Source organism: Gossypium arboreum, chromosome 6 (genome assembly GCF_025698485.1).
Source record: "Gossypium arboreum isolate Shixiya-1 chromosome 6, ASM2569848v2, whole genome shotgun sequence".
Lineage (NCBI taxonomy): Eukaryota > Viridiplantae > Streptophyta > Magnoliopsida > Malvales > Malvaceae > Gossypium > Gossypium arboreum.
In genome coordinates, this window is record NC_069075.1 from 14,165,068 (window position 1) to 14,191,985 (window position 26,918).

At 36.6% G+C, this 26,918-nt stretch overlaps 1 non-coding gene across 1 annotated transcript; it reads left to right on the forward strand.

Moving 5' to 3' along the window:
- Positions 1-21,852: 21,852 nt before the first annotated feature.
- Positions 21,853-21,958, forward strand: LOC128294831 (small nucleolar RNA R71). Its single transcript, XR_008285138.1, has one exon. It is a non-coding gene; the product is annotated as a small nucleolar RNA R71 (small nucleolar RNA).
- Positions 21,959-26,918: the final 4,960 nt, after the last annotated feature.

A 26,918-nucleotide genomic window follows, 5' to 3' on the forward strand; every position in this document is an offset into this window, starting at 1 on the left:
GACCCGTTGGATGAAGAGATTGGTTGTTGGTTCAATGACGACTCCTGAATACAATGGATGGTTTAGTAAACAGATTAATGATAATATCCCTGGGCCGAGTTTAGAGGGCGCTCGATCAATGGATGAATACTTGCAAGTGGTCTTATTAGAGCTAGAGATCATAAGGCAAGACTTCGAAAGGAAGAATTTAGAGCTCGGTAAGAAGATAGAACAATTGGAAGATGAAAAGATGTATTTGAGACTAGATGTCGATGTTCAGAAATTAGAGACTGATAAATTACAAAAAGGAAAGAATAAGGCTGAGGAATATTTAGATAGCCTCAAAATGGATTATAAGAAGTTGTGCCTATCGATGAGAATCATGGGAAACATCTGAACAATGGTAACACGAGATCCAAGAAGAGAAGGCCAAAGCTGATCGGTGGGAAAGGAAATTTCAAGAGGCTCAAACGCAAAACAAGGTCCTAGAGAAGAGTCTGTCAGAAGCCCACAATGAGAAGATCCAGTTGAAGGCTAGAATAGCCGAACTAGAAAAATCGCTTCATCAGCATTGTAGCCGCAATTCTGTAATGGAGCTGAAGGCGAGCTTGGATAAGATTGAAGAACTAAAATCCAAGAACTCGAGATTGTGTTACAAATCAGTGAGCTCCAAGTTGAGCTACTTGAAGTAAGTAATGAGTAGTGTAATGAGCAACTCCATCGATCTCAGGGTAAAATTAGAGACATAGACTACATTATGGGTGAGGCTGTGGCCTAGATTTGAGAGGTGGCTGACCATCTACAGACTTTAGTAGTTCAAGCAGATATATTGAGTGTGAAATATGAGCTAGAATCAGAGATCTTTGAGCCTTAGGGCTAAGCCGTATCTGTAATCCATTTCTATGTAAAGAGCTCTGTTTTCTAGTAAAGTTTTCTAAATAGGATTAAATTAGAATCGACACCTTTTTGGATTCATTTCATATATCTACATTACATTATTTCATATGCATTAAAGTCCACCGAAATATCCTAATTAATTAAAAAAATTGTTTTAGTAATCTGGAAATCGACAAAAATCTACCAAGTACGCATCCTTATGGTACACGAAGAAAAACCAAAGCAATAGATAAAAGACTAGAAAGGTTGGAACAAATTCAGAAGGAGATGCAAGAACAGATGCAAGCACAAATGCAAGAGCAACTGGCTAAAATCTAGCAAGATATGAAGAACCAAATGCTGAAATCACAAAGAAACATGATGGACCAGCTAACACAACTGCTGACTAGTGGACAAGTGAAGATCCTCTCTACCTTCCTGGTTTCACCCCGACAAATGCTCAAAAGCAACCCGAGATGCACACTCGAAGGCCATCTGTTACTGAAAATCCTCTCTACCCCTTGGTTTCACCTCAAAAAATGCTCAAACATAACTTGAGATGCACACACGAAGGCCATCCGTTACAATCAGGCCCTAACAATTTTAGGCCGATGCCTTGATGCCAATCAACTACCAAACAGGCTCAGGCTCTAATCCAAGGGATAACCCAAATAATCCTGTAGTCCCTGATTTGGATGACATGGTGGAAGCCGAAAGAGCGAGAGTGAAGCTCTCGAAAGAATTGGAGGATTGATGTAGGTGGTTAGAGGAGAAGTTCAAAGCGATGAAAGTGCTGACTATCACTGTGGGATCGACGCTAAAGATTTGAGCTTGGTTCCGGACTTGGTGCTTCCCTTTAAGTTCAAAACTCTAAAGTCCGAGAAGTATAACGGGAGTAGCTGCCCCAAGGCTCATATTACCATGTTTTGTAGGCGAATGACTGGGTACGTCAACAATGACCAGCTATTGATTCATTGCTTCCAGGACAGTCTGATTGGGGCAGCATCAAAATGGTACAACCAATTGAGTCGTACCAAGATTAACTCATGGAAAGACCTAGCTCAAGTTTTCATGAAATAGTATAGTCACATGACGGACATGACCTCAGATAGGATCACATTGCAGAATATGGAAAAAAATCGAGTGAGAGCTTCCGAAACTACGCCCAAAGGTGGAGGGAGGTTGCTATACAAGTCCAGCCACCTCTCCTAGAAAAAAACACCACCATCACTACAGCAAAATAGGTTTTTAGGGGCGTTTTTAGCGCATTTGGATAAAAAAACGCCGCTATAGATCGAGCATTAGCGGCGCTTTTTGAAAAATGCAGCTAAAGATCGAGCATTAGCGACGCTTTTTGAAAAATACTGCTATAGACTGAGCATTAGCGGCGCTTTTCTAAAAATGCCCCAAAAAAATATTTTATCTGTCTATTTGTTATTTAACTGGTTTATTTATATTAATTAAAATACAAATTTTTTAATTGAATATTTAAATTGATCTTCGAAAAAAATAATGACACATTGAAAAATTTTGAAATTAAAAATATAGAAAAATATTTGTTAAAATGCAAAAAATTTAAATACTATTATTTAAAATAATTTTAAAGTTTTTGGGTATATGACTGATTGTTTTTAAATCATTTTATTTTAGGGTTTAAGGTTTAGGATTTAAGGTTTAATGTCTATGGTTTGGGGTTTTAGGGTTTATGATATAATTTTTATTATTTTGTGATCAGAGTTTTGAGTTTATGGTTTATGGTTTAGAGTTTGGGGTTTATAATTTATTGTTTTATAGTTAAGGTTTCAGTACTATTCATGGTTTTGGGGGTTAGGCTATCAGGGTTTAAGGGTTAGGGTTTTTGATAAAATGACAAAAAAATAATTTATTTTAGGGTTTAAATAAGCAATAAGATTCTTTTTTAATCACTTTGTCCCTTGTAATATATATATTTAGGGTTAGGGTATATGTTTATGGTCTAGGATTTAAGGTTTATGGTCTAGGATTTGGGGTTTAATTTTTAGTGTTTAAGGGTAAATATGGTGAATTACTTAACTTGTGTGTCTTGAATTTTTTATAATATAATTCTAAATAAGATAAATATAAATTATTATTTTTTTAAAAATATATATCAAAATGGGTTAAATCCCAAAAGCATACATAAACAATGGTTTAGTGTGCAATTGTATACATGGGCTTTAATTTGATCCAGTTCTTGTAAATTATTAACACAATTATTGATATAACATTATTTTATATTTATATATTGCATACATAAATATTTATATCTATTCAATATAAAAATATATTGATTTATTTATTTTTTAATATGTGTATGATTAAATCAAAATTAAAGTTTCAACTATACATTTAAACCACAATTAGAATTTCATGTCTACAATTACACATTAAACCGAAATTCATATATAATTCGAGATGTATCTCTATCAAAATTTTGGTGTATACATATAATTAAATGTCATTTATATAAAAATCTAAACAATTAATGCGGACCATACTTAAAAGAATAATGCTTGTATTGTTGTGTCATTTTGTATTTTTTAATTCATCGAATCCATTTTATTTCATTAAAGTTTCCTTTTGTATTTTATATGTTAATTTAAAATTATAAAAATCTTCAAAAAATTTAAAATTTAAAATTAAAAATTAAAAATAAAAACTTAAAAATTTAATATTTAATATTTTAGTCCAGTATTTAGTTAAAAAGTTCAATATTCAAAATAAAAAAATTCCAAAAATGATAATCTCAGCACAAAAATTTTGAAAGAAAAAAATAGGAAAAAAATATGTTAAAAATGAAAAAAATAAAATTGAGCAATAGTGGCGTTTTTGGGTAAAACGCCACAAAAAGTTAAGTTCTAAAAAGTTGAGTTATAGTGGTGTTTTTGGTGGAAACGCCGCAAAAGGGGAAATCAAAATCCCGCTCACTCCCAAAAAATAATTTTTGGTTACCCGCTCGTTACTCCCTCTTCTTCTCATCTCCATCGTGCGCCCTAAATCCCCCAAATAAAAGTTTGTACTTATTTCTTTTTCCCTTTTACTCTTAGAATTTGCCGCCAAATTTCCCATTTCCAACAACACCAAGTCAATACACCTACACCAATCACACTTCTTCTTCTTTTTCATTTCACTGCATTGAATTCACCCACCATAGCTACTCATTTTCTCTCAATCTGTTAGGGTTTCTTTTAATTCTAGGCTTTCAAGGGAATGTACAGTTTCCTTTTAATTTTATCGGTGATTTCTATGGCGACAGAAACCCTAGATGACAAGAAACCGGAGGAAGAGGAGGTGATATATAAAGAAAACAAAGAAGGAAATAAGGAGGTTTTGGACAAACAAATGGAAGTTGAAGAGAAGGAGAACGAGGAAGAAGAAGAAAATGAAGCAGGTGTTCCATTCTACCAAATAGCAGGCTCAGAATTTGTGGAAGTTTTAGTCGGTGTTGGTTCTACTCGTATCAGGGATCTGTTTAAGAGAGCCAAGGTGATAATGCTATAAGTTTCTTATATTTGATTGCTAAGGCAGCATGTAGCTGTTAATTGTGGTGCAGTACTTGTAATTTAGATTCCATACTTTTGACGCTTTATCTTAAAGAAACTTGTTGGGCATCTGATAATAATTAGGGAACAGATAAAATGTCGCAGATGGTTGGGCCATCTATAAATCAGCTTGCTATATTTTCTATGTTATTGTTTTTTATGTTATAAGTACAGATTCCTTTTATTTTATTTACAGATACTTGGTTGTGCTATGTACTTTGTGTAATTTGTTGAGAAATTCTTATCTTTTGCAGGTAAATAAACCATCAGTTATATTCATTGATGAAATTGATGCTTTAGCAACTAGATATGATAATCTTGTTGCTACTCCTATCCCTTCTTTTTTTAATGCAAGAATTTGTTGAAACCATACCATTTGTTGACATCTGAAGGCGAATGAGGTATAAGCTTTGCAGATGTAGTTTGCAACTAAGCATTAATATTTTGCATCTGATTTAAATGAAGTGATTGGAAATGGAAATATAGTTGCCTTGGTTATCTTTTATGGTATTTTATAAGACACTGAGAATGGGCTACACTCAATACTTTTTACAGGCCAATTATCATTGCAATTATGAGTAGGAAGATAACTATAATTGAATTTAGTGGAGAGGAGAAAAACATAGCTGTCTTTAAGATCATATGTGAATGATTTTCTCTCTTTCTTTCTATCGATCGACGTCGGGATTTTCAAGGAAACAATGACCACCTATATAATGCACCACTCAGAGTGGGAAATTACTTTGAATCGACTACTAATAGAGCTTGATGGGTTTGATCTTGGCAAAGTTGTTATATTTTTGGTCGCTACAAATCGTAGAGATTTGTCGATCCTACACTTCTCAAAGCCAGGTCGTTTTGATCTCAAGGTTAATTTCCATCACTTGAATAGCAGATCTAATTAGTTAATATATCTCATCAATACAAAAAAAAAATCGTAACACTTTATCACCATAAAGTAAACATCTTGCAACACATTATTATTTTATCTTTAATTAAAGTTAAGTTATGATTAGAAGCAATTTTTATTTGTTTCACCACATTTATATCATACATGGAAGGTAAAAGCTCCGTTCTTATTTTTGTTATTATTTTAAGAGTAAAGAAAAAGTTCTGTATCTAGGTGTTGTTGTTATGCTATATTGCTTGGACTTATTCTTTGTTTTGTACGATATTTGTATTTACTTTTATTTAGTGAAGTGCGAGTAGAAGGACTAGAGACATTGGATTATTTGGATAACTGCAGAATGTAGAGCGGTTCATCGAACAAGGGATGCAATAATGCTTGAATTAGAAGTTAGTCTAAAATTTTTAAAGCAGGCTTATGTTTTATGTCTTTTCAATTCAAATTTGTATACGTTGTTTTATGTTTACCGTTCTTGTTGATGAAAAGGTGGATAAGATATATCTTAGTACACCAACCAAAATTGCCATCCTGGACCATGAAAGGAAGCGAACATTTGAGTTGCAAAAGGATGGACTTTCCGATGCTGGTGAATTTATTGTCTTTATAAGCTTCCATCCTAATTTAGAGCACCATGGGTAGGAGATATGAATTAGTTGATGGTCAAAGCTATATTTTAAGCTTCATTTTATATGTTGACTCTTTATGTAACATAATAAATTATAAAAATCTATTATTGCTACTTAATTATCAAAAATGGGTGCACCAACAGACTCAACCCTTGATCTCGATGAACAGATCTCACAGCTCATGCAATGTAAGCCACTTTCGGAGCAACAGGTACTTTTTTTTTTCACGATCTGTTTGTTTCTCAAGAAAGTATGGAAATTTTGAGCACTTAATTTAATTGTATAATTATTTTAATAGATTAGGCTATATTTGGCTGTGAAATGAATACCAAAATGATTTTGAATTGAATTTGTTTTAAGATATTGTTCCAATAGCACTAGTTTCTATCGCCGTGTGAATTTTTAGTTATAATTAATGAAAAAAATCAGCTTTTTTCTCTCTTCCATTTAAGACATTTATATATTCTTATGATTTATTTGATGTAAAAGAAAGCAATGTCCAGGTTTATTATTTTACTATGTTTAGTCTCTAACATCAGGCTTTCAAGATCAATATGTGTTTAGTAGACGATGTATGTTAAAGATGTCGAGATTCCTTATTCTTGAAAAAGAAAAAACAATGATTTGTTTTGTTTTATTATTCTTTTTCTCTATCACAACATGTAAAAGCCCCTGCTACAATTTATGGTGATATTCATGGGCAGTTTCATGATCTTCAAGAACTTTTTCGAATTGGAGGGAAGGTACTTGTTTTGATTGTGGCCTTTCTTTAAATTGGGTTTTTTGTAGGCTTATATTCAAGTTAGACCCTTCCACCTATAATTAATTGGTTTTAGGTTGAATAATTAATCAAATTGTTACCAAAATAATGTGGTGATTAGTTTTTCAACTTCACAGGGAAAATTTTGTGTACATCTAATTTTGAGGTTTAAAGTTGAACTCAGAGAAGAAATAAAGATAAAAACAACTAACATAGTGGATCAGGAAAATGCTTTTCCATGAGCTGCTTTCTGTTTGACTTGTTTACGTATATAAATAATAGATTGTTTGAGGATAAGCCATGGATGTGGTGATATTTTTTATTTAAACTATGTAGGTTTTAGAGGCAACGCTTGTACATGCAAAGGCACATGATTAATTACATGATCAATGACTTTTGTCGAAACAAATTCTAATTCTTGCATTATGGTGGCATTATTAAAAATTTATCTTTCCATATCATAATTCAAAGAGATCAGATAATGTGCTTTGACATATGTGGCTTTGAGGGTCGATAAGTGATTTCCTTCTTGGTCGACTTTGGCTTACTGTGCATACTTTGGCTTTCGTTCGGTATTTTGGATTCTCTAGCGGTTGAATTGAAAGCATCAAAGGACTTCTCTAAGTTATATGCAAGCATTGCAATACTTTGGCTTCATCTAAGCTTGAACCAGCCTTTTGTTGTATAGTGTTTCTTCTTCTTTTTTGATCTTTTTCCTTTGATTAATGAGAAGTGATGATGATTTGGCATTCTTTTCTCACCGTGATGAATTTTGTTTTAGAAATAGTAATACTTTGTGTGGTTTTTTTTATGTATTAAATTACATATTGATCAATGTTTATGTATTAAATTTAAATTCATTATTTTTATATTTAGTTTTAAAGTTAAAATTTTAATAGAAAATTTAATTTAATTAATATTTTTATTTATCCTTAAGATTATATAGTTTAAAGTTCAAATTTCAAAAATTAAACATAATATAATATTTATCATAGAAATAATTAATAAAAAATATTTAATTAAAATAATTTTTTAAATGTCATGTTCTTTAGCGGCGTTTGTGAGAAAAGCGCCTAAAGGTCTGTTCTATAGCGGCGTTTGTGCGAAAAGCACCGCTAAAGGTCATGTTCTTTAGCGGCATTTGTGGGGAAAGTGTCGCTAAAGGTTATGTTCTTTAGCGGCGTTGTCTTTAGTGGCATTACAAGCGCCGCAAGTAGTTTTAGTGGCGCTTAAAAGCGCCGCTATAGGCTTAAAAAAACGTCGCTAAAACTCAGTTTTGCTGTAGTGCATGCTGTTCATTAATACCTTAAAGGCTTAATTTATCACTCATATGTTGGGGAGCACCACCAAAAGCTTCTCAGACATAGTGATGACTGGTGAAATGATTGAGAGTACGATAAGGAGCGGCAAAAATAGAGACAGAGGATAGTACCAAGAGGTCAGCACCAAGAAAAGAGAGAATGAGGTGAACAACATGAGTACATACAACAAAGGTCATTCCAAGACACTCACTGTAAACCAACCGAAGACGAAAACTGTCAACCACCAAAGCACCCCAAGATAAGAATCTAATACGAGGACGAACACAGAAAGACTACAGTTCACTCCTATACCCATGACGTATAGGGAGCTGTATCAGAACCTATTCGATGCGCATGTAGTGTCTCCCTTCTACTTAAAGCCAGTGCATCCCCCATATACCAAATGGTAAAATGCAAATGCTCAGTGTGAAAACCACGCCGGAATCACTGGGCATTCCATTAAAAATTGTACTGCATTTAAAAAGTTAATTGAAAGATTTATTCAAATAGGGATTGTAAAGTTTGATGACTCCTCCGCACCAAATATAATAGAAAACCCGTTACCCAACCACACTGACCATGGGGTAAACGGGATAAATGAATGCGGGAGCAAGAAGGTCAAACATGAGGTTATAGAAGTCAAAACCCCATTGAGACGGGTGTGGAAGGAGATGGTTAAGAGAGGATTGATCGTATTGGATTCAAAAAAGGGATCTAAAGAAAAGAGGAACTACTGTGAGTTCCACAATAAGGTGGGGTATGAAATCCAAGCGTGTGGAAAGTTCAGGGCCCTAATACAAGACATGATGAACAACAAAGAAATAGAGTTTTATGAAGAAGCCAAAAACCCTGAAGAGGAAAGTATATGTGCGTCAGAAGGAGAATCGACCGCACAGATCCAAACGGTTAACTATCCCATGGTCATCATATCACGACCTAAAAATAATGAAGTAGGAGCACGAATGCCACCAAAAGTCATAGTCTAAAAACCTGCAGTCTTTTCCTATAAAGACAGCAAGAGGGTTTCACGGAATTACGACTGTAATGTGATGATCCCAGGAAAGGAGAGCCCAGCTGACGCTTCAAAAGAGGACCAAGATGTGGGTTCCTATACGCGTAGTGGGAGGCACAATGATTCAACAAGCGAGAAAGCAGAACTTGTAAAAGGAAAGGCAATAGTGGTCTAACAGAAGAAGGAAAGAGCGACCAGACCTGAAACCCCTGTTAACGAGCTGATCAACGAAGAGGAGGCAAAAGAATTCCTGAAGTTTCTAAAGCATAGTGAGTACAGTGTCGTAGAGTAGTTGCGTAAACAACCAGTTCGAATCTTAGTGCTATCCTTACTCCTAAGCTCGGAGGTTCATTGCAGCGCACTGATGAAAGTCTTAAACGAAACTTATGTTGCTAACGATATCTCTGTCAAAAAACTAGATCGCCTGGTTAGCAACATAAGCGCTGATAACTTCATCTTCTTCAATGATAACGAAATACCACCCGATGGCATGGGATTAACTAAGGCTCTACCCATCACCACCCATTGCAAGGGGTATACACTACCCGGGGTATTGATTGACAATGGATCGACACTGAATGTCCTACCACTATCCACACTAAATAGGTTACCCGTGGATAGCTCTCACATGAAAGCCTGTCAAAATACAGTGAGGGCATTCAATGGTACGAAGAGAAGGGTAATGAGCAGAATTGAAATACTTCTTCTGATCGGCCCAAACACTTTTGAGGTGGAGTTCTTGGTGATGGATATTAAACCTTCATACAATTGCTTGTTGGGGAGGCCCTAGATACATTCAGCAGGGGAAGTACCTTCATCGCTCCACCAAAAGTTCAAATTGGTAACAGAAGGCTGGATGGTGACGATAAATTCTTCATATCTTGAGGCAAACAATGAAGCAACCGAATGCTCCTTTCGGTCTTTGAAATTTGTGAATGCAACGTTCGTTACTGAAGGGAATAGGATCCTAATGCCAAAGATATCCAGGACTACAAGAATGGGTTTGCAGTTAACAGTTGGAAAATGGGCCATAATAGGAAAAGGACTTGGGAAACACCTCCAAGGAAGGGTTGAAGCACCAATATTGAAGGAAAAAGTAGACCGTTTCGGCTTAATATTTAAGATAGATGCGAGACAAAGGAAAAATGAGCTGGAAAAGAAACAAGAAAGAAGGAAAGCACGGTTGAATGGGGAGGAAATCAAATAGGAACCAATGATATTCTCCCATATATCAAAAACTTTTGTGTCTGGAGGAATCATTCATCTTGAGCAGGGCACGCCAAGAAAGGAAGCCATAGAAGAAATGTTGGAAAACTTGGACATCAACGCCACATACAAAGAAGAGACTGGAAGAAAAAATTTGTCAGGCATTCGCCCTTATGAGCCAGGGAGTGTTTTGGACAACTGGATTGCAGAAGAGATTCCTGTAGTCTTTAGAACTAACACAGAGTAATGTTCAAAACACACTTATTGCTCTAGGCCTAGGGGTAATAAGAGTCCTTTTTGAGAAATAAGCATTTTTTTCAAAATCATTATTTCAATGAAATGTATTTTTACTATCATTTTTGAGTAGATATTCGTTCATTCTTTACATTCGTAATTACCCTATGCAAATAATTATTCTTAGATCCTTTTGCTCTTTGGATTTTTCTTTCAAATATTCTTCATTCATAATCATACCATACAAATAATTATTCTTAGATTTTTTCGTTCTTTGGATTTTTTTCTTCACCTCCATACGATGCTAATGGCTCAGAGTCTCATTTTGAGCGAGATATGTATGTGGATGATTCTTAAGGTTTTGAAGATGACCTAGTTTGTGACTTATCTCCTGATTTGTTGAGGATGGTAGAACAAGATGAGAAACAAATCCTACCTCACAAAAAGTCGATAGAAATTGTGAGCTTGGGAGAAAAGAAAGAGTTGCAAATTGGAGCTGGTAGCGCCGCAAAAATGAAGCGAGACCTTATTGAATTACTTCATGAATTCAAAGATGTCTTCGCATGGTCATATCAAGACATGCCCTGGTTGAACATTGATATCGTAGTGCATCGACTCCCTATAAAGGAAGAGTGTAAGTCAGTTCAGCAAAAACTCCGAAGGATGAGGCCTGATGTCTTGCTGAAAATAAAAGAAGAGGTCAAAAAGTAGTTCGATGTGGGATTTTTAAAGGTGGTAAAATACTCAGAATGGGTAGCCAACATCGTCTCCGTCCCTAAAAAGGATGGAAAAGTACGAATATGTGTAGACTATAGAAATTTGAATAAAGCCAGCTCAAAAGATAATTTCCCACTACCTTATATCGACACCATAGTAGACAACACAGCGGGTTACTCACTATTCTCCTTCATGGATGGTTTCTTAGGATACAATCAGACAAAGATGCATCCTGAAGACATGGAGAAGACCAGATTTGTAACCATGTGGGGACATTCTGCTACAAGGTGATGCCATTTAGACTGAAAAATGCGGGGGTAACATATCAAAGGGCCATGGTAACCTTGTTTCACGACGTGATCCAAAAAGAAGTCGAAGTTTATGTCGATGATATGATCGTAAAGTCCCGAACAGAGAAGGAGCATGTACAAGTCTTGAAAAAATTATTCTTATAATTTAGAAAGTTTCAGCTAAAACTTAATCCAGCAAAATGTACTTTCGAAGCCAAGTCTGGAAAGCTTCTCGGATTTGTGGTTAGTGAGAAAGGGATTGAGATCGACCCAGACAAAGTCAAAGTCATACAAGATCTGCCTCCACTGCGTACTCAAAAAGAAGTTCGAGGTTTCTTAAGGAGATTAAACTACATCGTCCATTTTATTTCACAATTAACGGAGAAGTGTGACCCCATATTCCGTCTCCTTAAGAAACACAATTCAGGTGTATGGGATGAGGAATGCCAAAAGACTTTCGACAGAGTCAAACATTACTTGTCTAATGCCCCAGTACTAGTGCCATCCAACCCAGATAAGCAACTGATATTGTACTTGGCAGTATTTGAGAACTTCATGGGATGCGTGCTCAACCAACATGATAAGTCAGGAAGGAAAGAAAGAGCAATATACTACCTCAGTAAAAATTTCACTAAGTGTGAAACAAGGTACTCACCAATCGAGAAGTTGTGATGTGCCTTAGTTTGGACAACTCGAAGGCTAAGACAGTATATGTTGTATCACACCATCTGGCTCATCTCGAAATTGGAACCCTGAAGTACATGATGGAGTCTACAGCTTTGAATGCAAGGATGGCCTGATAGCAAATTCTATTTTCCGAGTTTGACATAGTCTATGTGAACCAGAAAGTAGTAAAAGGAAGTGCAATAGCAGATTTTTTGGCCAGTAGAGCTTTAGAAGATTATAAGCCCTTGAATTTGATTTCCTGAATGAGGACCTGATGTGTGTTGCAACCACTAAAGAAGGTGCTCCAGAAGAACTTCCCTGGAAACTAAACTTCGATGGGGCCTCAAATGCTGTGGGTAATGGAATCGGGGCAGTCTTGGTGTCCCCAAACGAAGATCATTATCCATTCACTAGTAAATTGGATTTCGATTGTATGAATAACAAAACGTGCATCATGGGTATCCGTGCAGCCATAGAACGCAAGATCAAAGTGCTAGAGGTGTATGGAGATTCTGCGCTAGTGATTTATCAACTCAAGGGAGAATGGGAGACAAGAGATCCCAAGTTGATTAATTATCGAAAACTGGTCCTTGAATTGATTAAAGAGTTCGATGACATCACCTTCTGCTACCTTCCACGAGACGAAAATTAGATGGCCGATGTTTTGGCTACCTTAGCTTCCATGATTAAGGTGAACAAACAAAAAGATGTAAAACCCATCTAGATAAGCATTTATGAAATCCTAGCTCACTGTTACAATGTCGAAGAAGATGAAGAAAAAGATGATCACCCCTGGTACCACGATATACTGCAATATGTGAAAAATAGTGAATATCTAGACCAAGCAACTGCGAATGACAGAAGGACATTGAGAAGACTAGCCTGTGACTATGTCTTAAATGGGGAGGTCCTATACAAAAGAAGAAAGGATCAGGTACTATTAAGATGTGTGGATGCCGTTGAGGCCAAGAAAATCTTGGAAGAAGTCCATGAGGGTGTCTGTGGGACACACGCTAGCGGCTATACCATGGCCAGGCAGATTATGAGATTTGGTTATAACTGGTCCACCATGGAAGGGGATTGTATTAACTACTCCAAAAGATGTCATAAGTTCCAAATCTATGGAGACAAACTCCTTCACCTTTGTATGTCATGACTTCCCCATGACCTTCACCTCTGCATGTCATGACTTCCTCATGGCCTTTCTCTATGTGGGGCATGGATGTGATTGGACCAATATCGCCAAAAGCTTCAAATAGGCATCGATTTATCTTTGTGGTTATCGAATACTTCACCAAGTGGGTAGAGGCCGCTTCATATTCCAATGTTACAAAATCGACAGTAAGAAAATTCCTGAAGAAGGAGATCATATGTCGATATGGAATGTCGGAGAGGATCATATCTGACAATGCATTGAATTTGAACAATAGCACAATAGCGGAGGTCTATAGTCAATTCAAGTTCAAACACCACAACTCGTCACCGTATCGCCCTAAAATGAATTGGGCAGTGGAGGCAGCCAATAAAAATATTAAGAAGATCGTGGGGAAAATGGTTGAGACTTTTAAAGATTGGCACGAGAAGTTACCATTTGCCCTTTTTGATTATCGAACGTCTGTCAGAACCTCTACCAGGCCAATGCCTTTCTTTTTGGTCTACGGAATGGAGGTAGTTCTACCTATCGAGGTTGAGTTTCTTTCTCTTCGAGTTTTGTCAGAGGTGAAGTTAGATGAAGTAGAATAGATTCAATCTCGATATGATCAGTTAAAATTGATCGAAGAAAAGAGGCTAAAGGTTATTCGTCATGGTCAGATGTACCAAAAACGAATGATGCGAGCCTATGACAAAAAGGTTCACTCTAGAGAATTCCATGAGGGGGACCCGGTTTTGAAAAAGATCCTTCCTATACAAAAAGATTTTTAGAGGGAATTGGATGCTAAACTGGGAATAACCTTATGTGGTAAAGAAAGTCTTTTTCGGAGGAGCACTAATTCTAGCCGTGATGGATGAAAGTCTTTTTCGGAGGAGCACTGATTCTAGCCGTGATGGATGGTAAAAGCTTGTCCAATGCTGTGAATTCGAATTCCGTCAAGAAGTATTTCACCTAAAAGAGGGAGAGGCCAATGTGAAAACCCGCAAAGGGCGCTTTGAGACCAAAGGGTTTCTGAGTTTAAAACCCAAAAATGGGCAGCTCAAATTTTGAATATGGGTAATGGTCGCTAAACTAACTAACAAAAATTCGACTAAGGCAAGCACACCTATCGAACAGTAATATAGTTATGGTGAGACCGGGAATATCGTATCCACGAGGACTAAAAGTACTAGTAATTACTATCTTTTTAATATCTAACCTAAGAATTAAAGAATGTTTTTAAACTAAAACTAATTATCTAATTAACTAAGATTACGACAGAGACTAAAATTGGGAAATACTTTTTAGAGAACCGATGGAGAAGACAATACCCAAGGAAGAATCCACCTAGACTTCACTTATTACTTCTGAATTAGACAATTTATTCACTTGACTTAATCCGTAGAAATCCCTAGTTTATGTTTTTATCTCTCTCGAGACTAAAAACAACTGACTCTAGATTGATTAATCGAAATATCCTTCTAATTAAAACCCCTATTGTCACATTAACTCGGTATATGGATTCCCTTATTAGATTTGACTCTAATCCGGCAAATTTATGTCGTCCTATCTCTAGAATTGCATGCAACTCCACTTAATTATGAATGATCTACTCTTAAATAGGGACTTTTGCTCTACTGAATAAGCACATCAAAAACCTGAATTAATATCCTGGAATATTAAAGCAAGAATTAGAACTCACAATTAAGAATAAGAACCAGTATTTATCATATAATTCAAATAGTAATAAAATCCATCCTAGGTTTCATCTCCCTTAGGTATTTAAGGAGTTTAGTTCATAATAATGGAAAACATCTCAAGATTGGGAAAATAACAAAACATAAAGAACCCAAAGAACTTCTAAGGAAATTGAATGGAGATCTTTAGTCTTAAAGTAGATCCTGCTTCTGAGTTGATTCCGATGGTTATCCTTGAGTATTTTCTGCCTTCAACTCTGTGTCCCCCTTTGATCTTCTTCTAGGGTGTTTATATAGACTTTGGAATACCCAAAATAGCCTAAAATTACCCTTTTTAGAATAGAATTAGACTTTGGCTCGACTAGGATTTGACCGTGTGCCACGCCCGTGTGAAGGTGCTAAGGCTGTGTGCAATTCTAACTTGGTTTAATGTCGTCACGGCCATGACACACGGGCATGTGGCCTACCCGTGTGTCACACATGGACGTTTGGATTGCCCGTGTAGAAGTGCCTAGGCCGTGTGAAACACTAATTTAGGCCCAATTTGTTCGTTTTTGGCCCGTTTCTTGCTCTTTTCGCCTTTCTATGCTCACCTAAGTATAAAACATGAATTTAAAGGATTAGGAGCATCAAATTCAGTAAATCTTATGATAAATCATTTAAATATATGCCAAGCATAGGATAAAAAAATGTATATATTATGGTTTATCAAATATCCCCACACTTAAGCATTTGCTTGTCCTCAAGCAAAATCCTCAACTCTCAATTAAAATAAATTCTTCTCAACTTATAATTCTCATCAATACTGTATCGAAGTAAACCACAAGTAATCATATATTGAGAATTCGACTAAAAGAACATCAAGGTTTCAAACAATCCAACTTGAGCATTTTAATCATAAAATCATAGGTATCCCCCTTTATCTAAGTAATCACCTCTAATTACAAATGGACAGGAGTTGACATCCTCACTAAAGATTCACTCAAATCACTCGAAGTGTTTAAGGTTCAATAATTAAGCACTCAACAGTCAAATAGGAAAAGTTATTACCATAGGCTTGCATGAAAATCAAATCTCCACCACTATAAATGAGATGATACACAAATCAAAAGGTCTTTAACAGGGTTGTAATGGGGCTTGGGTTAAAGGTGTGGATAGAGGCTGAAAAAAAGGGTTAGAATCAAGATTAATTTAATAAATTACCAAACTTAGAAAAATACAACTAATTACTAAATTACAAACAAGTGCGAAAACCATTCGGAACTAATGAAGTGAGCTTTTTCTCACTATAATAACTTTAACTTATCCACGCTCTTTATAATATGAAAATAAATATACTATTTTTTTAAGAATAAGAACAATAATGGAAAGTACATAGTAAGGAACAATTCAGCAACTAAAATGAAAGAAAATATTTAGGTAACTAATCAAATCAAATCTCGATAAAAAGGGAGTCAATAAAAAGGGAAAATTTTTTAATGAATCAAAAAGGGTTAATTTGTGGTTTAGCATTAAGGGAGAAATCAAGAAACAATGGTTAAGCCTCAAAGGCATTTACTAAGGGTCAATTATGTAGGTAGGCTTTTTATAGGGTAAGTGGGTTAAAACCTAAATGCCTTTATCATCTCAGCATATCAATTCAAAAGTGTGGTCTTGACATGTATAATCGATGCAAGTTCTAGAATAGCAAATCAATGTTGACATACTCATAAAAAAAATTAGTGAGCAAGAAAGATATATGCTCTAAAAGGCTCAAAATCTCACGAAAATTATGGGTATTTGATGTCAATTCTGTCTATTCAAATCTTCAAGATAATACCTCAATTCAGGGAAACAACCTAGCAATTTTAATTTTCAAAAGTCAATTTATCATGCTTGATTCTCTAATGCCTTTAAAGTTTGAACAATCAATTCACAATTCCCTATGATTAAATTCAAAACATATTAATAAAAATTATAAATCAATCAGAATTCACTTTAATAATAGTATGAGAAAATTATTTGAGAACTAGATAAAAATTCAGGGATTTTCTAATAAACATATAAATAACCTCCCCACACTTAAGAAGTACATTGTCCTCAATGTACGAAGATAGATAATAATAATATAAGCAAAATATTAGAAGAGAGGGAGAGAAGCGAAACTGCCCTGTATTTTGGATGAAATCCTTGGAATAGTGAAATCTAGAGTTGTAGATAAGGCTAATGAATGAGGTAATTCTGAGTTACTAATAAGAAAATAAACACAACTTGTGGAAGAGAATTAAGGGATTACTTGATAATAACTATAAAGATAAACATAGTTCAAAATATAAAACATAAGTCTTAAGAAAAATAAATAAAACAAAAATAAAAACAAAAATAAAATAAAATAAAAATTAATAAATGGACTCAAAGGTCCTCATCATCAGAGGTGTCAGCGTCACGAGGTGGTGGTGGTGGACGCGAGATGTGGAAGTGCTGGCAGATCTGCTGCAGAGTTGCCTCAATGCTGTCGAACCTCGCAAAACACTATTGTTCAAAGTGAGTGAGTCACTCGGATATATTGATCAAAGTGGCAGTAGGAGGTCGATGACTCGATGGTGGTGGCGGTGGGTGTGGGTCCTCGTGAGGGGGAGGGACATCATCGACATCAGAGTGAATGAGTTTGTATTGAGGGGGGTCAAATCCACGGTGTCGCTTTATCATCCTCATGTGGATCATACTAGAAATTCCCTGAGGAGTCATCTAGCCTACTAATGTGAGTGTCCATGAATCTCTGGAGTGTCGAAGAAGCCGAAGTGTCAAGCAAGACGAGTTACGTAGGGACCAAGACAAATGGGACCCCTCCTATGGCAGTCTGTCTGATGGCGAAAAGCAAGTGCTATGAAGTATGCCAAATCAAAGATGTGACCAGTCACCATGCTCCAAAGATAGTATGTGTCAATAGTGTTTATAACTCCTGTGGTCTCTCTCCTACCAGTCAACATGTGAGCTAATAAGGCGTGGATGTATTGTAAAGCCAGAGAAAGAGATGTTGCTTTTGAGCAACTCACATCATAACAGATCTGACTAGCTGTGAGATCGGTCCAACAGTATGAAGGTGAGTGATGGATGTGACAGTGGAGGCGGAGAAAGTTATCGGCACCTATAAACTCATCAGTGTATATGCCCCAAGCTATGCCAAACTCAGGGATGCTCATATGTCGCACTAAGCCACCGAATCGAAAAGTGATAGTATCGGCCTCATCATGGGTATTTATCACATGCTGTAGATGGAAAGTAGTGCAAAACTCCAAGATAAGCTCTGAATAGGTGGGCTCGATAATCGCAAAGAACCGATCTCACGGGGTAGTGGTAATGAAAGCACAGGCCTCATCAACTAGTCTGACCTGATCCAATGCGACCCAGTCAATACATCGGCCCACTCCTAGCGGTCGCATGTGCAAAAGCTGAAACAAGTCGTCCTGTAGGCCTGACAAGAATCGAAGCAGAGGATGACGAACTTCGGTCGAGGCACTCAAGGAGGTCGCGCCAGGACCCTTCCTCTTTTTCGAAATAGGAATAGAAGTTTTCTTGCCTCATGTGTTTGTCATGGTATTCGTGAAAATAAAAGAAGTCAAACAGCACCAAGTATTTAACCACAAGACAAAGGAGAAAAAGTAGAATCTAAGTAAAAAAAAATAAAACTATGGTCCTAAAGAGTTTATACCCTAACACTAATGAAAGCAAAGAATAGAATAATAGGGACATAGCAATAGCAGTAAGGAATTAAGAAAACAAATCATGACAGCATCTAACTAAACAGATGGATGCAAATATAGGAGAATATAAATACTAAAAATAATAAAATAGGCTAAAACAAAGAACAAAAATAGAAGAGTCAAAATAAACCAAGTAAAAATAATAATCAAATATAATGAATAATAATTGCAATAAAAATGAAAACTACTAAATATATAAATAAATAAAAATTTCTGAAAATAAAATAGACTAACAATTAAGAAATAACAAATAAAGAAATAAATACTAAAATAAAAGAAAGGTGAGGGTACAAAAAGAAACCATGGGCAGTGGTTGGAGGTACAGACGACGGTGGACGGTGCTGGTGTACGCGCGACGAGGCAGCCACGATGAGGAGGGGAGCGACTGGTGGTCGTGTGGGTAGGTGCGTGGTGTGAGGGTGAGGGAAAGAGGTTGGGTCGAGCTTGGAGGTTTTGTGCAGCGTGTGTACTGTTGGGGGCGAAAGAAAGGGGGTCTTAGTGAGGGTTGTGCGCGGGAGGGAAAAAATCGGTGGCCGAATGGTGAGGTGAAAGGGTGTTGTGGCGGCTAAGGTTAGGAGGGAAAGAGAAGAAAAATAAATAAAAATTAGGTTTTTGGTGGGGTTAAAATAGGGGCACGGTCATGTTAAGGCCCTATGTTGGGCCACACGGCCATGTCACACACGGTGTGGCGCGAGTTTAGCCCGTGTTAATCGCGAATATTGAATGCCCATTTGTCACAAGGCCTGGAACACGCCCGTGTGTCCAAGCCGTGTGGTTCACACGGTCGTGTCCCACGTTCTTCGCTTCTCCCACACCCGTGTAATATCCCACACGCCCATGTGTTCGTGCCTTACCCGTGTAACTCTCTGACTTGTTTAAAATTTAAAAATTTAGCTCTAGTTTTCACACGGCCGTGTCGCATGGCAGTGTGGATCAAATTTATGGCTGTGTGACTCGATATATGGGATTTTTAGCCCTATTTCCACACGGCCAGGGAAACGCCCGTGTTCCAGGCCGTGTGGGCCACTGTACCTACATTAAAATACAAAAAATAGCTAAAATAAACTAGTTAGTGGTGTTAGTGCTCGGGTTGTCTCTCGAGAAGCGCTTATTTAGAGTCTAAGCTTGACTTACCTCTTTATTCGCATGGTCACAGTGGATCACAGAGTCGAGACTCTTCTTTCTCATTATCAATTCTATTATCCACATAAAGTCTAAGTCGAGTAATATTTACCTTAAAAATGCCAAATTGAGAATGATTTACCTCGACTGTACCGTATGGGAAAACATTCAGTGCCGTGAAAGGAATCACTCCGTTTGTATTAAGCTTTGAAGTAGCAATTCGGGGGTCCTTTTCATCTAACAATAATTTATGCCCGACCTTAAATTACTTTGTTTCATCCCTACACTCATCATGGTGTCACTTTGATTCATCATGTACTTTTGGTTTCTATTTGACATGTGTTTGCCATTCATCTAATTCATTGATCTGAAGCCTTCGTTCTTCATGAGTAGCTCTATTTTTGTCACATGGATTAGAATGTGGCTCTATCACGTTCTTCATAGGGGTTTCTTGAAAAGAAGTTTAAGCCATAATGTTGTTCATATCAACAAAACTTGTATAGCCATCTTGCTTACTAGATAATTTAGTCAAATCACAAGCTTGGAGAGAAATCGTGTCATCTCCTACACGAAGTATTAGTTCTCTTGTGCTAACATCAATGATAGTCCTAGCAGTTGCTAAAAAGCGGTCGTCCTAAAATCAAAGCCACGTCACTATCCTCTTCCATATCTAGAACAACAAAATCAATTGGGAATATAAATTTATCAATTTTGACTAGCACATCTTCAATGATACCCCTAGGAAACCTAATTGTTTTATCATTCAGTTGAATGCTCATCCTAGTTTGTTTTGGTTTCGCAAGAACTAGTTGTTTAAACATTTTATAAGGCATAACATTAATGCTTGCCCCTAGATCAGCCAACGCATTATTAATATTTAAACTACCAATTAAGCAAGGAATCGTAAAACTTCCTGGATCTTTCAACTTGTTGGGTAGCTTATTCTGTAGAATGGCTGCGCAAACTGCGTTTAATTCCACATGCGACGCATCATCTAACTTTCATTTATTAGCCAAGATCCCATTTAATAATTTCACTGCGTTTGGCATCTACGAAAGAGCTTCAATAAACGGTAAGTTAATATGTAATTTTTTTAATAATTTAAGGAATTTATTGAATTGTTCGTCTGTGTGGTCTTTCCTTGTCGCATTGGGGTATGGCGCACGAGGTTTATACTCGTTGCTTACCAGTTTCTGTTTATCATTACTTACATCAACCTTACCTTTATCTTCCACATTGTCTTGCCTCAGTTTCGGTTCAGCTTCAACTAACCCTTCATCATTATGCACAGTAATGGCATGAAGTTGCTCCCTTGGGTTAGTTTCAGTGTTACTTAGTAGGCCACCTTGTGGTCGTTTAGTTATCAACTTAGCAAGCTATCCTATTTAATTTTTGAGCCCTTAAGTCGACGCTTGTTGATTCTTAATCCCTATTTCGGTATTCTGAAAATGAGTTTCTGACACCAAGATGAATTTTGTAAGCATCTCTTCAAGGTTCAGTTTCTTCTCTTGTTAGTAGGGTGGTTGTTGAAAACCTGGAGGATGTTGTGGCCTTTGATTTCCCTGACCACCCCACGAGAAATTGGGATGGTTCCTCCAACCTGCATTATAAGTTTTACTATACGGGTTATTTTGAGGTCTAGAATTATTACCCATATAATGAACTTGTTCCTCCTCAATGCTAGGGTTGAAGGATGGATACTCTATACTGTGCACTCCTCCTCCATTTGAATCACACCTCATCACTGGATGTACCTGGGTAGAACCATACAAACTATCAATATTTTTATTTAAAAGTTCTACTTGGTTAGATAGAATAGTGACCACGTCGAGGTTGTAGCTGCTTTTGTTGGCTTCGTTCTTATGACTTGCCACTGATAGTTATTCAGTGACATCTCTTCAATAAATTCGTAAGCCTCTTCAGGTGTTTTGTTGTTTAAAGTTCCACCGGCGGCTACATCAATCAGTTGCCATGTTGAGAGGTTCACACCATTGTAAGAAGTCTAAACCTGGAGCCATAGAGGTAACCCATGGTGAGGGCACCTTCTCAATAAGTCTTGTATCTCTCCCATGCATCATAAAGAGTTTCTAGATCCATTTTCACAAAAGAAGAGATATCATTCCTCAATTTAGCCGTTTTAGTCGGTGGAAAATATTTAAGTAAGAATTTTTCGGTCATTTGTTCCCAAGTGGTGATTGACCCTCGTGGTAATGAGTTCAACCACTATTTAGCCTTATTCCTTAATGAGAGGGGAAATAACCAAAGGCGAATGACATTGTCAAAAACACCATTAATCTTAAAAGTTTCACAGAATTCTAGAAAATTTACTAAATGAGTGTTTGGATCCTCGTCCTACAAACCATCAAATTGAACAAACTGTTGTATCATTTGAATTGTGTTAGGTTTCAGTTCAAAATTATTTGCAGCAACAGCAGGTCTAACTATACTCGATTCAGTTCCTGTTAAAGTAGGTTTAGCATAATCATACATAGTACGAGAAGTGGGATTTTGATCTATTGGATTTGCATCAACCATAGGAGGTAGCAGATTATTTTCATTTTCAACCATCTCCTCGGTATTAGTGTGAATATTGCCCTCTCACTCTTCCTCTATATATTGTAGGCTTCGCCTAATTTCTCTTCGATTTCTGCAAGCTGTGCTCTCGATCTCACTATCAAAAAGCAAAGGTCCTGATGGGTTTCTTCTAGTCATAAACTATAAAAACCTACCAGAAGTAAACAAAAGAAAATTTAGTAATTAAAACAAAAACAAAAATTAAATTAAATTGCAATAAAAATAAAGAATGGCTAAAGTAATAAAAATTAAGCGTTCCTAATATCTTAGTCCCCGACAATGGCGCCAGAAACTTGATGGCCGCTAAACTAACTAACAAAATTCGACTAAGGCAAGCGCACCTATCAAACAGTAGTATAGTTATGGTGAGACCGGGAATATTGTATCCACGAGGACTAAAAGTACTAGTAATTACTATCTTTTTATTATCTAACCTAAGAATTAAGGATGTTTTTAAACTAAAACTAATTATCTAATTAACTAAGATTACGACAAAGATTAAAATTGGAAAATACTTTTTAGAGAACCAATGGAGAAGACAATAGCCAAGGAAGAATCCACCTAAACTTCACTTATTACTTTTGAATTAGACAATTTATTCACTTGACTTAATCTGTAGAAATCCCTAGTTTATGTTATTATCTCTCTCGAGACTAAAAACAACTGACTCTAGGTTAATTAATCGAAATTTATTTCTAATTAAAACCTCTATCGTCGCATTAACTCGGTCTATAGATTTCCTTATTAGATTTAACTTTAATCCGGCAGATTTATGTCGTCTTATCTATAGAATTGCAAGCAACTCCGCTTAATTATGAATGATCTACTCTTAAATAGGGACTTTTGCTCCACTGAATAAGCACATCAAAAACCTAAATTAATATCCTAGAATATTAAAGCAAGAATTAGAACTCACAATTAGGAATAAGAACAAGTATTTATCATATAATTCAAATAGTAATAAGATCCGTCCTAGGTTTCATCTCTCTTAGGTATTTAGGGAGTTTAGTTCATAATACTGGAAAACATCTCAAGATTGGGAAAATAACAAAACATAAAGAACCCAAAGAACTTCTAAGGAAATTGAATGGAGATCTTCAGTCTTGAAGTAGATCCAGCTTCTGAGCTGATTCCGATGGTTATTCTTGAGTATTTTCTACCTTCTACTCTGCGTCCCCCTTTGAACCTCTTCTAGGGTGTTTATATAGATTTTGGAATGCCCAAAATAGCTTAAAATTACCCTTTTCTGAATAGAATTAGACTTTGGCTCGACTGGGACACGACCGTGTACCACGCCCGTATGAAGGTGCTTAGGTCGTATGCAATTCTAACTTGGTTTAATGTCGACACAGCCATGACACACGGCCGTGTAGCCTACCTGTGTGTCACACACGGGCGTGTGGATTGCTAATGTAGAAGTGTCTAGGCTGTGTGAAAAACTTATTTAGGCCTAATTTTTCCGTTTTTGGCCTGTTTCTTGCTCTTTTCGCCTTCCTATGCTCACGTAAGTATAAAACATGAATTTAAAGTATTAGGAGTATCAAATTCACTAAATCTTATGATAAATCATCCAAAAATATGTCAAGCATAGGATAAAAAAATGTATATATTATGGTTTATCAATGGGGCATGTGGTAGTCTTGTCCTCTCAGAATTAACAAGAAGGAGGAATGTTACATCTTGGGGCATCAACAAAATACTTGAGATCTCCTGAACACATATCTAGTCAAAATGGTCTTCGAGAAATTTGAACAGAGAAGCTCGTGCTACGATATCTGGGGCACTTTTTTCTTATCTTATTCATTTTTGTACCTTAGCAAAATTTGCTATCTTGATTAATTTATTCACTTCGAGCTTTACTCTTAGTAAAATTCTATCTCGTTCATTGTGATAGTATTTTTCAAGCATTTTTATTGAAACAATGATTATTGGACTTATAATATTCACATAAAAGAAGTTTTGCATATTACTCTGAAGGCTTCTAAATAGTACAAGAACTTGAAACAGGACTGTTGTTTAGAACTCACAAAATCTAAGGGTTGGAAACATTTGAGAAATAGGAGTCTAAATTATGACTATCTCTTCGGATTTTCTATCAAAGATACCAGCTGAGCAAAGAAGGATAACACATCAGTGATAGAACCTTGATGAACAATGAGCAATGACAACCCAAATATTAAAAAGGGATCATTGTCATGACATTCTGCATTCATGCAAATATCATTCTGTTCATCTAGTTAGGAGCATTTAATTCATTCTGAACATGACATCCTAATTATTTGGCATAAATAGGCTCATCAAACAGATTTTATAGGACCTGTTCCCCAGAGAACTGCGTAACAAACCAGGGAAACCACAAACTCTATATCTCTGAAGTTGCAGTAGGTCAGATTAAGTCATCATGGTGAATCTTATCTCCTTGAAGTTGAAGTGGAGCAGATTAAAGCCACAAGTCTTATATCCCTAAAGTTGCAGTAGAGCAGGCTAAAGATAGCGAATCTTATTTTCCTGAAGTTGCAGCAGAACAGATTGAAGCTATAAATAAACAGATATTATCTCTCTGAAGTTGTAGTAGAGTAGATCATAGCAAACCTTATCTGGCTGAAGTAGCAGTAGAGCAGGTTGAAGTTAAAGTCTTATCTCCTTGAAGTTGCAGTGGAGTAGACTGAAGATAGCAGATCTTATCTCCCTGAAGTTGCAGTGGAGCAGATCGAAGCCACCATCCTTATCTCTCTAAAATTACAGAAAAACAGGATAAAAATAAACAAGTCTTATCTCTCTGAAGTTGCAGAGGAGCAGACTAAAGATAACAAGTCTTATCTCCCTGAAGTTGCAGTGGAGTAGACTAAAGATTACAAACCTTATCTCCCTGAAGTTATAGTCAAACAGGATGAAATTACCAATTCTTATCTCCTTTAAGTTCAGCGGAGTGGATCGAAGCTACAAATCTCTCCTCCTTGAAACTACATTGGCGTAAATCGAAGCCACAAGTCTCATCTTCCAGAAGTTACAATGGGACTACTTGAAGAAGAGGAGCACCAAAGAAGTCAAAATTCGACAAGACCGGGTAAAATTAGCCCTATTTGAAGTCTTTGCTCTATTCTCGTTACACTACAATGAGTAAAGAGGGGAAGTTGTAACAAGCCCAATTAGCTTGGGTCCACAGAGATGCAAAAAAAAAAGAAAAAATTAAACCTAAATAAATAGTTTTTACAGTACAGATTACAAATTCAAACCCAAATTTTAAAAAAAAAGACCCAAACCCAAAACCATTACAGTGGCCCAAAATCCAAATACTTAAAACCCAAATACAAGCCTGAAAAAAAAAACTAACCCTAAGGCCCAAACGACCTAAAAACTAAAACAAATTCAGCTAAAACCCTAGCCCCCATATGCCTTGTGCCGCTTCCCCACGTATGGCCTCTAGCATGCCTCTGTACGCCAGCGCACAGCCTCTATACGCTGAGTGCCACGTTCTCTGTACCTGCAAACAAACACAAAAGCAACAGCACAACAAAAAAAAAACCTTTGTACTCTTTCTTTTCCATTCGGCTATAAAACAAGGCCAGAAACGTATTGTATTTTGGTTACAAACACACGCATACATTACAATCGAATAGAGAAATTGAATACATTTTAAGGTGGTTCATTAGTTCATTTTCCTTTTTTCCTTTTTATTTTTTTTTTACTTTGAATCTACACAAATACGTAAAGGGGTGGGAGTATTACCCATTGTTCAGCGTCGAATCGTCGGCATTCGCTTCTCTGGTCCAAAGGCTAACGGATCCCTAGGGATCTGGTTGAAACCACGACATAGGAGGCCAAGGGTCGAAAGTTTTCGTTGTTTTAAGGGTTTTGGGATTTGATTTAGAGATTTTTTAGGTCCTAAATTTATTTTCTACGTGAAAGGGGGTGCGAAAAGGGGATTTTTTTTAGCTCTCCGGCCACCGCAGCCGGTGGCTGACGATCGGCACGATGGAAGGTCGGAGCCCAATTACCGGAGCATGGTCGAATTTTGAGAGGATTGGAGGTTTCTCTCTTATTTTTTTAAAGAGAATGTGAAAATGAAATTTAAAAAAAAAAACTTATAAAGGGGTAAAGCAGCACCGTTTGGTGCCTAGGGTCAGATTGGTAAGAAGGCGTCGTTTCATGGCCCTTGACTCGCGTCCTGACCCTAAACCGTCTAGGATCTACGTTTTTTTGGATTGAGGGTCTATTTGCACCCTCAGTCCTTCCACTTTTGAGGCTGGTTCCAATGTGGTCCCATTTCCCTTTCATTTCTTTTTAATTTTACCTAGAATTTTATTTCTGTTTCATTTTAGCCCCCATGTGAACAGCGTTGTTTCGAGAATGGGAATATTTGCCCATTCAGCCCTCGTACCTTTGCTCGGGTTTCGTTTGGGACTTGATTCTTTTTAAAATTTGACTCTCTAATTTTATTTTAATCCCAATTCAATCCTTAACCCTACAATTTAAACTGTTTTATTATTTTATTTTAAAGCGCTTTCTATATTAT